This window comes from Canis aureus, chromosome 33, assembly GCF_053574225.1.
Source record: "Canis aureus isolate CA01 chromosome 33, VMU_Caureus_v.1.0, whole genome shotgun sequence".
In the NCBI taxonomy this organism is placed as follows: Eukaryota; Metazoa; Chordata; class Mammalia; order Carnivora; family Canidae; genus Canis; species Canis aureus.
Window position 1 is genome coordinate 20,119,450 of NC_135643.1, and position 15,403 is coordinate 20,134,852.

Consider the following 15,403-nt stretch of genomic DNA (forward strand, 5'->3'; position numbering starts at 1 on the left):
TTTCATTTTTCTCGTGTTTATGTGAATTTCTTCCTCCAGCCTCTCTGTCCTTTCCTTAGTCCCTCCTCTCCATGGAAGAAGGATTGGCTGCCATGATTGGTGAGATGTGGAAATCTGGTGCCTACTGTTTCCTGTTCTTCAGTGGGTGAGCAAGCAGCTCATGCCTTGGGGGCCTTGCTATTTGTCCTATTATCAGGGCTCAGTGGATATGAGATTTCCTCTTGCAGCTTATCTGTGTCAACAAACTGCATATCCTGTGTTCCTAAAAAGAGTTTTCCAAGATCAGAACTCAGGCAATAGCTAGTAGGTGATCCATGTAGTCAAATCCCATGGTGTGTTTTCTAATTCACCTCCACCGGTAATAAAGCTAATATTTTAGTCTGTATTTATCAAGCTCCTGTGTCTGCTTTTCCACTGGCTCTAAACTTGAGGTGAAGGAGGAAGATGTACTATATGGTCCTATTGAAACCGTCAATTCATAGATCTACCACCTCTGAAGCTCGAGGGCACTGTTCCCAGAGAAGACAATGGCCTTGGCAGATTCTCAGGAGCCTACACAGGCAGCCCAGGGAAGGAAAAAAAGTAGGAAATTGTGGATGGCATCTGGCTGCTGACTAGAGAGTATTTATAGGAATGTGAGATATTCTTTAAAAGTTCACAAAACCACTCAGGACAGGGAGGCTGGATTTCCAAGGAGGTACAGTGAACTTGAAATCACTTGTTGTAAATTATGGAATCAAAACATGTCAAGTCATTATTATATATGGGATCTCAGACTAATGAAATTTGAGGAAAGCTAGGCCACCTGCACATAAATCTTATGGTTTTAAGCAACTGATTTGTTCAAAGCACTTTTTTAAAAATGTCAGTTAATTATAAGAATATGTTCATGAGATAGGCAGGATAAATACACTGTTCCTATTTCACATGTGGGAAATGGAGGCGTGGAAGGCTAGACATGATCCTATGCTATGAAGTTAGCAAAGAGTGGAGAAGGATCAGATAATATATGTTCTCTAACTTCTAGACTGACTTCATAATACATCACTTAGAATTCCTTAAGTCTACAAATTCTCCTTCCCAGAAATGTTTGTACAGAATTTTGCAGGAGTACAAAGTTATTTAGATGTAACTGGATTCAAAAGTAGAGAAATACCTGGTGAATGGGATGTGCCCTCAGTGATCCCTGACTCCTGGTATTCATGCCTGTGTGTAGTCATTCCCTTTTGAGTGTGAACAGGACCTGTGACTTGCTTCTTGCCAACAGAATCTGGCAAAGGTGATGGATATCACTTCTATCATTAGGATATGTAGGATCGTAGTTTCTGTCTGCCAGAAGAGTCTCATTTTAGCTCTGTCTCTTGCTGGCTTTGATGCAACAAACTGCCATATGAACATGGCAAGAACAGAGGGAGACCTCAGCCAACATCCAGAGCAAGGAACGGGGTCCTGCCAACAACAATGTGAGTTTGGGAGTAGAGCCTTCCCTAGTCAAGTGTCAGATGAGACCCCATCCCTGGTGGATACTTGGTTGCAGCCTTTTGAGACCCTAAAGCAGAGGCCCCAGCTAAGCTAGGCCCTGATTCCTGACCTTGGAAACTGTTAGGTAATAATTACGTATTACTTTAAGTGGCTAAGTTTGTGGTAATTTATTATGCAGCAATAGATAACTAAAGTGGTTTTCAAAAAAACAACAGGAATCTTCTTGCAGATATAAGCTACAAATAGCCTAACAATTATGTTTCCTGTCATCAGCCTGGTTCATAGGCTACCCTAATTTGTACCAGCTAATATAATAACCACCGGTGCCTGGTGATCTTGTACAGCAGACATCCTCCTCTTACTGTGATATCTCTTACCTCCTTGGCAGAATTTAAAGCTCAGTTGTCTACCATCAGGCACCACAAGGCCAAAATCATTTATTACAGAGCATTTAAGAATATTTCTGTATTAACAAGTCCTTGTCACATAAACATTAATGGAAAGCATAACTCAGTCTCAAGGTACCTTATGGAACATTTATCCTGAATTGCTTTACCAAGGCCTGGAAACAGGTGATCCAAATTCTCCTCTGATGATGTATGCAGCCTGGGACTATTGTGACAGAAGAAGGAAGGGAGAGAAAGGAAAGAAAAAAAAAGATATCAACCTCCTTACGTTGTTCCCAGGCAGCTTTCTATCTGAGTGTCAATTTTTACTAAAGGTCTTTTATTCCTCCTTTTCTCCATGCAAGTATTGGAAATGAGGAAGAAATTGGTTTAATAATTTTCTGAGAAATCAGCTAAATTCTAATGTTGTTCGATCACATTCAGTTACAAAAATGTCAAATGCATTTCCATTTAGAGTGCTTGCTTAAATAGCCGTGCAAATGGGGAACACCCGAAAATCAGCATATATCATAAGAGAGTTTTGAGTTTTTTTCAGTACACACTTGCATTAATCCACTCTGTTACTCTTGAAAATAATGCATTTTTCCAGCACATCATTCCTTAAATGAGGGTGATCCATCACCACTGGAGATTCACCGGTGAGGCACATTAATAAAAGCAGACAGATTCAGTGTGTTTTCTTTGGGAAGGTTTGCTTCTCTTGAGTACAACGTTTGGTTGCTTAGGATGAAAATCCAACCCAGATGTTTCCACAATTCCTGTTTTCCTTGCTAGGACATTTCCCTAGATAATAGCCTATCATAATTCTCATTCTACTCTTCATTAAGGAGCTGTTCATCTCAACATATTCCATGTGCTGTAAGGGGATGGGATTTTTCTCTCCTCTTCTGAAAACTAAAAAATACTATAGTGACAAATTAGACATCTACTCTGATTGACTCAGAACTACATTGTGATTAAAACATACACATAAAAAAAAAGAAAAAAAAACATACACATACACACATTCAAATACTCATTGAACAGAATCAGTGAGGCTCAGACATGTAGAATTCAGACAGATTTCACATTTTTATCACATATTTTTCATATCTTAAATATTTCTGGACCATTTGCTCCCTGAAAATGAGTAATAATGGGCTGTATGGGAGAACTGAATATTTAAATTTCAGTATTTAATTAGATTAAAAATTAGCTAAGCAGTATTTTATTGAATATGGTATTTCTCTCCTAATCCAACCCCCCTTTTTTTATATCATTCCAAAATATGTATAAGTACATCACATATTTAGGCACCACTATTGATTTTGTGCAATTTAATCTCTAATTCTTGTTACTATATTTTAGAATATGGACTTTATATCCAGAAGGAGGCAGCTTGGGCCTTGAGCAATGTGGCTGCAGGGCCCTGCCAACACATCCAGTGGCTGATCGCTTGCGGCATGCTGCCTCCCTTGGTGGCTCTGCTAAAAAATGGAGAATTTAAAGTCCAGAAAGAGGCTGTTTGGACCGTGGCTAACTTCAGAACTGGAGGCACCATAGACCAGTTGATCCACCTTGTCCACTCTGGAGTCCTGGAGCCCCTGGTGAATCTGCTTACCATCCAAGACACCAAAATTGTTATCATCATCCCTGATGTTATCTCTTTTATCCTCCAGGCAGCAGAGAAGCTTTCAAAGAAGGAAAATCTGTGTCTTCTGATAGAAGAAATTGGTGGCATTGATAAAATTGAGGCTTTGCAACTTCATGAGAATCCTCAGGTTGCCCTGACTGCTTTGAACATTATCGAGAACCATTTTTGTGAGGGAGAAGAAAGTGGTGCAATATTACCAGCCCTGGACCAAGATAATGAATTCTTAAACCGCTTAACAAAAAAATACCAAGGCCCCACGACTTCTAAACAAAGGACCAAACTATAATGGGTAACTTATTTGAGAACCTTCTATGAATTGGCTTGGCACGGGTGTAAAGCTTTTTAAACTAAATGTTAATAAAATTTTCAACAACAACCAAAAAAAGTGAGGGAATTTTTCGGCATAGCTACATTTTAGCTTTAATGAGAAGACTTCATCTTTGTATTCATTTTGATAATTCCACACTTAAAATATATGTAATGATTGAATTGAATGTCTATATCTAAGTGTTGCATCAAATATTGAATCATCTCAATAATACTGAGAATAAAATATTCTTAATCTATAAGTTATCAAATAACCAGTGTTAATATATGTAACATGTTTATAAAAATAAGAGTAATATAAAAATATAATGACCAGATTTATAAAAACTCCCTAGAGTTTTATGTTATTCTCAGTAAATAGATTTGAGGAAATTCAATCAAGTAAAAACAATTGATAAAGTATTTATTGATTAATCATAGCAACATACTTATGTGACAGATCTATGGGGCCATACGTTATTTGAAACATAATTTACAAAAAATCATCAGTAGAAACTGTGATGAGTATCTAATTGCGTGAAGTTGCCAAAAAATGGGAAGGGTTTAAAAAGAGAAGAGAATTACCATAGACCAAGATTTAAGATCAGGAAAAGTCAAATGTCCCTATAAAAAGTAAAACTGGCCTAAAGAGAGAAATGGTACATTCAAATCAAATGAGGATATCAGCACGAGGAAAGTACTAAAGAAACAAATTGGAATTTCAAAGCAAACACTGAGTCTGAAAGAAGAACATGGTATATGGGCAGCCCGGGTGGCTCAACGGTTGAGCGCCGCCTTCAGCCCAGGGTGTGATCCTGAAGACCGGGGATCAAGTCCCATATCCGGCTCCCTGCATGGAGCCTGCTTCTCCCTCTGCCTGTGTCTCTGTCTCTCTGTCTCTCTCTCTCTCTCTCTCTCTCAGTCTTTCATGAATAAATAAATAAAAATTCTTTTTAAAAAAAGAAGAACATGGTATGAAACAAAGGAGGAGATAAGAAATAGATTTTCATGTTTGATTTTTTCCTTATAATTTTCTGAGGTTGGCTGAAAATTTCATAGTACCAGACCATGAGATCAAATTAGAGATACTAATTTTTAATCACAAACTGGAGTTACTATGTAGAAAGCAACAAGTGAGTAGCACTCGACCCAAACTACTAGAACAACCTGTGTAAGCAACAAAATGGAGTTTATAAAAAATCGGAGAATTGAATATGCAAAGAAACTAAAATGAACTAAAATTCCACGAGTTGTGAGCACTTGTGTGCTAAATCAGCCTTTTTACAGAGATAAATATTATTTACTTTGGTCTGTTATGTATAAAGTCTGCCATAAAAAGCAACAATAACAACGATAATAATAAAAGACACAACAAAAGAAACAATATGAACTTTAATGTAGGGAGAAAATAATCAAAGGAAATAGAGCTAGAATTGGCTTCAGTGCTGGAATTATCATAGACTTTAAAATAACTAGGGGAAATGCTCCTACTCAAAGATGCGGACAATATACATGTATAGACAAGGAATTTTAGCAGAGAGGTAGACACTATAAAAATGGCAAAAATGAAAAATACATTATCAGGTTTTTTTCCTATGAGATTAGCAGAAGACCAGACAGCAGAAATATCAGTTGAAGATCTATTAATAGAAATTATTCAACGTGTAATCCAAAGAGGAGTAAAAAGGCAGAGAACACCTGAGATCTGTGGAACAATATCAAAGGGTGTAATTTATGTATAATTGAGGTCTCAAAAGAAAAGAGAAAATGGTCCAGAAGAACTATTTGAAGACACTATGGCTGAGATTTTTTTCCTGACTGATAAACCATGTCAACCCATAGACTAAATAGTTCAACAACCCCCAAACAATGTAACTGCAAAGAAAACTACCACTGATCTCATCATAGTTAAACTGATGAAAACCAAATATAAAGAAAAGCTAAAGAAAAAAACAACTATTACATGGAGATATTTTGGTAACTAATTTATCAAAAACAATGAGGACCAAATACAATTGAATGACATCTTTAAAGTGTTGAAAGAAAATACAAAAAAGAATGGCCAAGTGGAATTTCATGTTGAGGGAAATTATTCTTCAAAAATAAAGGCAAAAGAAAGACACTTTCAGAAAGGTAGAAACTAGGCAAATCCATCACTAGTAGATCTGTATTGGATGGAATGCTAATGATGTTCTCCAGGAACTGATATCATATGGAAGTCAGATATGCAGAAACCAATAAGGGGACCAGATAGGATAAAAATATGGGTAGATATAAAATATCTTTTTACCTTATATATACACACACAAATTTATCTGTAAATGTTTTAAAAAGAATAACTTATTGGGCAGTCCAGGTGGCTCAGCAGTTTAGCACTGCCTTCGACCCAGGGCGTTATCCTGGAGACCCGGGATCGAGTCCCACATCGGGTTCCCTGCATGGAGCCTGCTTCTCTCTCTGCCTGTGTCTCTACTTCTCTCTCTCTCTCTCTCTCTCTCTGTCTCTCATGAATAAATAAATAAAATCTTAAAAAAAAAGAATAACTGGGGATCCCTGGGTGGCGCAGCGGTTTGGCGCCTGCCTTTGGCCCAGGGCGCGATCCTGGAGACCCGGGATCGAATCCCACGTCGGGCTCCCGGTGCATGGAGCCTGCTTCTCCCTCTGCCTATGTCTCTGCCTCTCTCTCTCTCTGTGTGACTATCATAAATAAATAAAAATTAAAAAAAAAAGAATAACTTATTAAAGCAATATGCTTTTAACACAATAGAAGATAATTACAGTAAGAACATGGAATTATATTGTACTATTTTAACATTGTTAATGACCTAAATAGGAACGAATATGAAGATGATAGACAAACTCAATTACAATGTATTTCATCAAAATGGACTAATAAAAGGCAGGGATTTTTAAACTAGATTTTTAAAAAGAGGATTTGATTATATGCTATTTCCAAGAAACAAGGTTTAAATATTAACAAAGATGCTGAAAATAAAAGCATGGAAGGATATATATGCAAACACTAAGCATGGATGGGTCTTGCATTGGAGTAAATTTCAAGGGAATGGTCTTTACTAGAGATAAGATATCTCATAATGGAATTCATTTAGACCACTTAACAGTTTTAAATTTTAAGTATATAAAAACAAAGCTTTTAGGTACATGAAGAACAACTTAAATACTAACAGAACAAATAGAATTCACATATAGTTAAACATTTCAAGAATGTTTTCTCAGGAACTGAAGGGACAAAATATCAGGATCATTATAGAAGATTTGGACAATCACATCAATTTAGTTAGCCTGATTGGTATTTATAGAACTGTACCCAACAGCTATCAATACACACTTCTTTTTGTGAGCATACAAGGAATATTTGCTGGGAAGAACAATATGGTGGGGGCATAAAATGAGTCTCAATAAATTTCAAAAGATCAAAAGAATAGAGAATAGTATTTCTGACTACAATTTTTTTTTTTTTACAAATTAACAATAAGATATCAAGAACATCAGAAAATATTTGAGAATAAAAATGCCTTTTAAGTGGCCAATTATAAAGATGCAGAACTGGGTCAGTCTGGCAAACTTTCAGATGCTATCAGGAAACAATATTGTGAGTAGATAGCTTATGACTGAGTGGACTTCCTTTCACAGCATAATTAGATGATTAGTTGTTCTAATGTGATAATGAAATGTCTTTATGTTTTTCATGATCACTGATAGCTAATTCCTGCTCCTTGGAGCCTTGATCAACTCTGTCATTCATTTCTGTCTGAAATATCTGGAATATTCTTTTACAATTTCTCCCCAAGTCCCCATTTTATTCTTACATCCTCAGTAAAACAAACTTTATAGATTACCAGAATAGTGCAAGAGTCAGAGGTGATAAATATATTTAGTTTCCCCAGGAGCCTATAATGCTAAAGTTATTCCAACAAAAAGATTTAGGAAAGGTTAGAATCCAGGAATGAATGTTATCAATGTAGTCAACTCATAATCACAGTTGTTATTTAAATAATGAAATGTTGGCATAATTAAAAAGTAAGTTCTCTCATATTAATTAAATATCTTATAATCAAGCAAGGAAAACAAATGTAAATAATGGAATATTATGCAAAAATAGAACATAAATGCCATAACCATTGCGCAATAAATATATGCAGCTGCAGTAACGAATGTGCGTAAAAATACTTCACAAATATTTTCTGTTAAATTACTAGTAAGTATTGAACCTATTTTGCATATGTAATTAAATTTCTGTCCCTTGTTTGGAAGATGTTTTTGCTCTTCAGATTGTTTCTACAATCAATGTTACCTTCCTGTTCTAGTTTATAAAAGTAATGTATGTATATTATTAAATATATCATAAACAGAAATGTCTAAACTGAAGAAATGTATAAAGGAAAACATGAAGCTGCCTCTTAAATCACCCTAGAGAATATCACTGTTTAATAGTCAGTAACTATCCATTCAGACTTGCTTTTGTACCCACAAATTGGAGAGATATATGTATATATGTGTGTATAAAACATTTATTAAATGTTCATATAATTATAAATATATATAATACATATTATCCTCTAATCTGATATATTCATGTAGCTAGCTAGGCAATGCAGCTATATTTCATAATCTACCAAGGATAATAAAATCCAGCATTTAAAATAGCTATATGCCAGACATCTTTCTCAGTACTTGACATAACTCATTTTATCTTTATAACAACCAGTATGTTAGATACAATAATTATCCTCATTTACAGTTGAGAAAAATGAAGTGCAAAGAAATTAAGAAATTGTCCAATGTTACATCACTAGGAGCAGAATAACGGAGAATTTATCCTCTTTGACAGTTGCCTAGTAGGTCAAAGTATAGCTGTACCGTGGTTCATTTAATTAATTCCATGTGGTTAACATTTAAGCTACTTCTATTATAGTTTTAATTCTTATACACATATTTTTGTATTGTTATCCAATTATTTCCATGGGATAATTTCCTAGGATAAATAGACTAGCTGGGCTCTAGATGAGAGAGAGAGAAAAAGAGGAACATATGTATGCATGTATATATATTTATATATATATACATGTATCTACATAATAAATAGAAGTAGTTTTTGTTTTTTGAAAGATTATTGGTAACAGTATGTATGGAGAAATCTATATTTCCAAAATAAATTTCATATATGTAGATATGTTATACATATGTGTGTATATTCTTGCAAATAGATTTTATATACACACATACCCTATGTATATAATGTAAACATTGTATGTATTTTGTGCATATGTCTCATGTATGTGTATATATGTATGTATACATGAAATTCATATATAATGCATAACATATTTTATATTTAAGCATATTATATTTATTTATTATACAATATAAATTTATAAATTTACTTTACATATTTTACATATAAATTTCATCTATATACACATATAAATGTATGTATAAATTCATATATATATGAAATTTTTATCAAAGTGTATATTTCTTCACACATGTCCTTACCAATAATCTTTACAAAACACAAAACAAGTTGTGTTTCTTTTATTATAAATGAGAGTATGCAATTTTTCATAAAATTTATTTTTATTTTTTTATTTTTATTTTTTATTTTTTTATTGGAGTTCAATTTGCCAACATTTAGCATAACACCCATTTATTAGCTATCTGGTCTTGGGTTTGTTTGTTTGTTTGTTTGTTTTTCCAAGAACGTTTGATCCTGAGTTTACCTCTGCTCTGGGGGACCATTGTTCCACATTTGTCGTTGGAGTTGGGGAACTATGCTTCTACTCTACTCATTGCTCTCCAAGGCAAGCATATGTTCCCTCTAACTCATCTATAGTTAAAATAAGAGTGCCTGAGCATTGGCCTCTGTGGGAAGAACACCTGCCTGGAATTGCAAGGAAAAGAGTTGCAAAAGCCTCCACGTGTGATATGCATGCCTCTATTTGTAATGTAAAGTTTGTTAATAAGAGCCAGCTGTCTCTTACAGATCCAAAGAGTTCCTGCTCAGAACATGTTTACTAAAAGACCCTCTCAAAGTGACAACCAACCGGGCAAGTATCCTCAAGCTGCTTTTTGATGAGAGAAAAGAAGGAAAAATGGGTTTAAAGACACATTTTATAGAACTCCTGGTGAACAACTTCAAGAAGCTTTTCAATAAATTTAAGGTAGTACTCAATAATGGAAAAATTTATTTCTACTTAGAAATTGCTTTCAAGAGCTCATGAAAAGGCTAAGCTGTTTTTATGACCTTTAAAATTCTTCATTTTCCCTTCATTTGGACCATTTCATTAAAGCAACTTCTAACCAGGTAATGATGCAGATCTCTTTGCTTATTCAAAATATATACCAATTATCTATTTTTCAGTTTCATGTAACAGTGTTTAAAGATCATTATTCCTGGATCTAAAAATGAATGCCTTGAAATTACTTTTTCAAAATAAAATGTTACTCTTACTGTGTGTGTGTGTGTGTGTGTGTGTGTGTGTGTGTGTGAAAAAGCACTTTAGATAAAGAGTAACTTTTCTTTATCTGAAAAGACTTGGGAGGCCAGTAAGGAACTTTATTATTCCTGAAAGGATTAATCCTGTCCACTTAAGCAGCATTTTACTTATTTGGAAGTCACAAATTTTGGAAATCTAATGATTTCCAACCTATGCAAACTTTTCAGAATCTTGTGGCTATATTGAGCTATTGCACAGAGTTGAATAAGATCCAAATGCAAAGCAAAAATGTATTGTAGCAAAGTTGTTGCCTTATATTTAAAGATTTCTTGCAAATCAGTAATGAAGAAAATCGTGATCCCAAGACAAAAATAGTGAGCAGAAAATACAAGTAGGGAATAGATTTTATATAATGCCAGTTGTCAGGACATGGAATTTTAAAATGTTCCTTTTCTCAGTAGGAAAGGTTGAATGAGATAGTGTTGGGAGTACCCACTCATGGATAAAAAGGATTTGGATTCTAGCTTTGAAACCTATGGTTAGATCCTTAATGCATTCTGAATCTCAGTATCTTTATTTATAAAAGGAAAATAGTATTAGTTCTTACCTCATAGGGTTCTGTGAGAATTAAGAAAGAGAATGAATTGGCAGCTAATAATGAGATTGCTTTCTTTATTATTTAGTCAAAGAATTAAATGATGCTGTTTGATCTTTGCATGATTTTGAGAAATAAACATACCAGATTATATGTAGAAATCCAAACTGAATCATCTTGCCATATTGGAAAGAGACTTCGCAATATGAATCAACAAGGGAAGTAATCCTATATGTATAGCCCATAATAAATAAAAAAAATCATAACTATATGTGCAGTATTCTTTGCTACAAATTTGCTAATTGTAGCAAAAAATTAATTCTAAGAGTATAAAATTCAGGGATAAATCTCTTACATGCATATAATGGTCTATAACAGCCATTAAAAATAATCTGATGAATTAAAAAATAATATGGTGGATTGATATAATTACATGAAACAATATTTATACCATATTATCCAATAAAACAAAAGACTAATTCACATAAAATAGTCCCATTTTCTAAGAAGTTTTTAAATATATACATTTTTAAACATGAAGAATATGTTATAAAAATTTTATCAGTTATTTCTAGTGAAATTTAAGTTGATACATTATTTTCTTACATTTTCTAACTTCAATAATCAATGCATTTGATTTATATATTTTTGAATAGTATAAGAAGTACAGATGGAAGACGTATATTATATAGTTTCTGATTACAATAACAGCACACTTAGCCATATAAAGCAGTACATATAAATACCTATATTCATAGATCACATCATTCATTGACAAGAGCAGGTAAATGAAAACTTTTTGAGCTACTATTTCTGAATAAGTCCTTAAGTTCTATTCTGCTGGCCCTAGTAGGGCAAAACTATTGCAAAAAATGGAGACATTTTGTTCTTGTTGTTTAAATCTGAGCTGCTATCTTAGATCCACTTTTCTTGTTGTGAAAACAATCTGGGCATTTCTTGTATTTTGAAGTGTGAAAATAACATTGGTCAAGTTAGAAAGAGTAATTTTCCTAAGGTTTTCTAACTTATTTTTTACTCAAAAAACATATCAATGCTGTTACTCTTTCATTTATTGGTCCAAGAAATATTTATGGACTATCTACTGTGTCCCAGGTATAGACTTGGAGTGGAAGCCTATGTGTAAAAGATGGCTAGCGGGTCGCCTGGGTGGCTCAGCAGTGGAGCATCTGCCTACGGCTCAGGGCATGATCTTGGGGTCCAGGGATGGAGTTCCACATCAGGCTCCCTGCATGGAGCCTGCTTTTCCGTCTCTCTGTGTCTCTGCCTCTCTCTTTGTGTCTCTCAGGAATAAATAAAATCTCAAAAAAAAATAGTTTAAAAAAAAAGATGGCTAGCTGTATCAGTTGATATCTAAAACAAAAGTGTTACTAAAACTTAGAAGAACCTAGTAATGAAAGAAAGACTAGTTGCATTCCTTTTCTCCCCAGTCAGTGCTAGACAGTAATATGCCAGAAGCAACTCAAAGAAAAAAAAAAGTAATAATTTTATCCAAGGATTGATATAGCTCTAAAATCATTTGATGTTTTTTTTCCCCTATGTTGGCCTTTACTTCCAACTGTAGACCTCTGACTACTATATTTGATTTGAATATTTTTAGGAAGTTTACAATGTTAGTATTTTCATTATTCACATACAGAGCAGATAGAAAGAAGATAGAGAAAGGATGGAAAAATCATAGTACTTGGCAATTCCAGATGAAATACTTCACATACATCAGAATCCCTTTCTAAGGGGTTTATGTATGATTTCAATAAGACAAGCAAGTATCATCTTCTCTAATCATGGCTGGCTGAGCTAGAATTTGTGAATTCAATGACATTGACTTTTCTAAGTGAATTTATTGCTTTCTTTATAAAATGCAGATAGTGAAGAGAAATGAATAACCACAGGAGGCTCAATTCAAGTTTCTTGAATCAACTCATTTAAATTCAACAAATGTTTATTGAACACCCACTGGGTGTCAGATCTTGGAGCTGGAGTAATTGATTCATAATGGTTTGGATAGTTATTAACAGCATTTGCAATATTTTCATTATTATATGTGTGGTTGGGCAGAGTTCTGAGATAATTAACATATTAAAATCCGGTAAATTTCTAAAGGAATCATGCAGAAAAATAAATGTTATTCTCTGTACTTACAACTATCATTTCTTTTATAACAATCTATTTGTTAGAAAATTGCACTTTAAAAACAAATATGGAACATTCAAACTTTGTAATAAATGTAAATGAAAATCAAGTTTGCAAATTATTTTGAGATTTTACAAAAATCCTGACAAATCAACATCTGCTCCTAGAAAGTTACTCAAGACATGCTAATAAATAAAAAAGATAAAGTAATACATAAAATTATGAGGCTAAATGAGACTTAAAGATGAGTGTCTTAAAAAAAAAAGATGAGTGTCTTTTTTTTTTATCTTCTCAATAAAACTATATTAAACCTTTTATAGTTTGGCTATTCTATTCATGCAAAACTCCAGTAGAAGAGTGTGTATGTGTGTGTGTTTTAAGCTGTGACAGGAGATTAATTTATTCAGTAAAGTAATACTTATTGAATTCTGTAGCAAGCCACTTCATTTCTCTTCATATGGCCAAAATTCATTAAGCCTACTATTTAGCTGCCAATTTCTATTTTTTTTATTACTGAATTTCCTTTACATTTCTCACAGATTATTCTGAAATATTTCACACCCCTCTGCCTCTGTTCAGTAGCCTCTTAAATCTGTTCTAAAAATTCTTCCATTTTAATAGGAACAAAGTCTAACCATCTAGAACTTAAGCAGTGTGTATACAGTCTTGTCAGATAAACTCTTCAGTACAAGAAGCAAGAAAGACAGAAGTTCAAGATTCTTATGTGAGGTATCCATGGGTGGTGCAAAGCAAGAAAAGTAATTCCAATGGGAGGTTCTTAGAGACAGTCATTGACAGCTTTGCCTGCTTACTTGGTTCCCTGAAGCAGAGTGGCTTAGAAAACATGTCTGCTGCCTGGGCTAGGCATGTGGCAAATCCCAAATCCACACCAAGGAAGGCTACACTTTTTTTTTTTTTTTTAAACTAACCAAGGCCTCCAGGGATAGGAAGCCTCTTGTAAGAACTCCAGTATTCAAACCCTGAAACTCAGGTACCTATTACCCTGCCACCCTACATCACTTGCCAATAAAGGGATTTTGAGTGCCACACATAGTGTATTTATTTATTTATTTATTAATATTTATTACAACAGTGTTTTTTAATGTCCTTTAATCCAGTTATTTTTATTTCCTTTTACATTTCTGGATTAACTGCCTTTCTATAATTCTATAACTTTCAAAATTAAAAATAACTTTAAAAATCTTATTAAAAATAATTAGAATATTATTTCTTCAATTTGATCCATAAAATTCCTTCTTCAGATTTCTCGCATGCCCAATAAATTAACATGCACATCTACTCATTCAATCAACATATATTAAACACATTCTATATATGAGACAGTATATTAGATGCTGAGGACACAAAGTGTCAAACTTTGAATCGGGAATCTTTCCTTTGTTACTTTTGAAATGATGAAAACTGACTTGCCATAAGATACGATAAACATATGCATCATGGGAATTTTTACTAGGGTGTTAAAATGTGTATTGTCTTTTTGCATATGTTGGGAATTAAACGTGTGTAAAAAACTCACCCCAAAAAATCAGTGAAATATATTAGCTACAGTTAAGTTTCAAGTGACATTTTAGAAGTAAATCAGCCTAAAAATAAGTAATAAAAAACGTGCTTGTACCACTCTCTCAACACCCCCAAAAAAGAATCAAATTAAAAGACATAAGTAATTGAAGAAACAAAAAGACAACAAAGTGAACCAGGGAGAACCATCCACAGGCTACTTTCATTGTCTTACACTCACTCCTCGGGTGATCTCAGTTCAGCACATTACATACCATGTTCAGGTTCATGTCTCCAGATCTCATATATCTTGTCTAGATTACTCCCTTGAGCTTCAAGACATATACCCAACTAGCTCGTAATTCTATTCCCTTGGCTATCTAACGGACATCTCATGTTAAAAACTGGACTTCTGAGACTTTCCCCAAAATCGGTCTCTCTTACAGTTTTTAGTTTTATTTTCTCAGAGGCTCAGACCAAAATCTCAAGTCTCCTTTATCTTTTTCTTTTCTTTCACACTCACATCTCATCTGTCAGCAAATACTGTTGGCTCCGCCAAAATATTTCCAGAATCGAGCCAATTCTTTCTACCTCCACTACTACCACCCATCTCTCACTTGAAATCATGATCTCTATTTCGGTCTTTAATATCTCCTCATTCTCTTCTCAAAACAGACACCAGAGGGATCTTGTCAAAATCTAAGTCAAGTGTCTCATGACTGTCCACTGAATTCCCATTTCTGAGTAAAAGCTGAAGTCCTTATAAGGCCCTCCAAGGAGCACTGTGATTGGCCTCACTCCCCTGGCCTCTCTGATTTCATCACTTATTCACTTCATACTAGTTCACTTTGCT

General features: G+C 34.1%; 2 long non-coding RNA genes across 5 annotated transcripts in view; one reads left to right on the plus strand and one right to left on the minus strand.

The window, feature by feature from the left end:
• LOC144304375 (uncharacterized) overlaps positions 1-15,403 on the minus strand; it is an 85,361-nt gene that overhangs the window by 45,548 nt on the left and 24,410 nt on the right. For all 4 annotated transcript variants that reach the window (XR_013371268.1, XR_013371270.1, XR_013371269.1 and 1 more), the window contains exon 2: positions 2,008-2,094. This is a non-coding gene — a long non-coding RNA (uncharacterized LOC144304375). The remainder of the gene's footprint in view (positions 1-2,007; positions 2,095-15,403) is intronic.
• On the plus strand, positions 1,064-10,157 carry LOC144304374 (uncharacterized). Its single transcript, XR_013371267.1, has 2 exons — positions 1,064-1,463; positions 9,833-10,157. It is a non-coding gene; the product is annotated as an uncharacterized LOC144304374 (long non-coding RNA).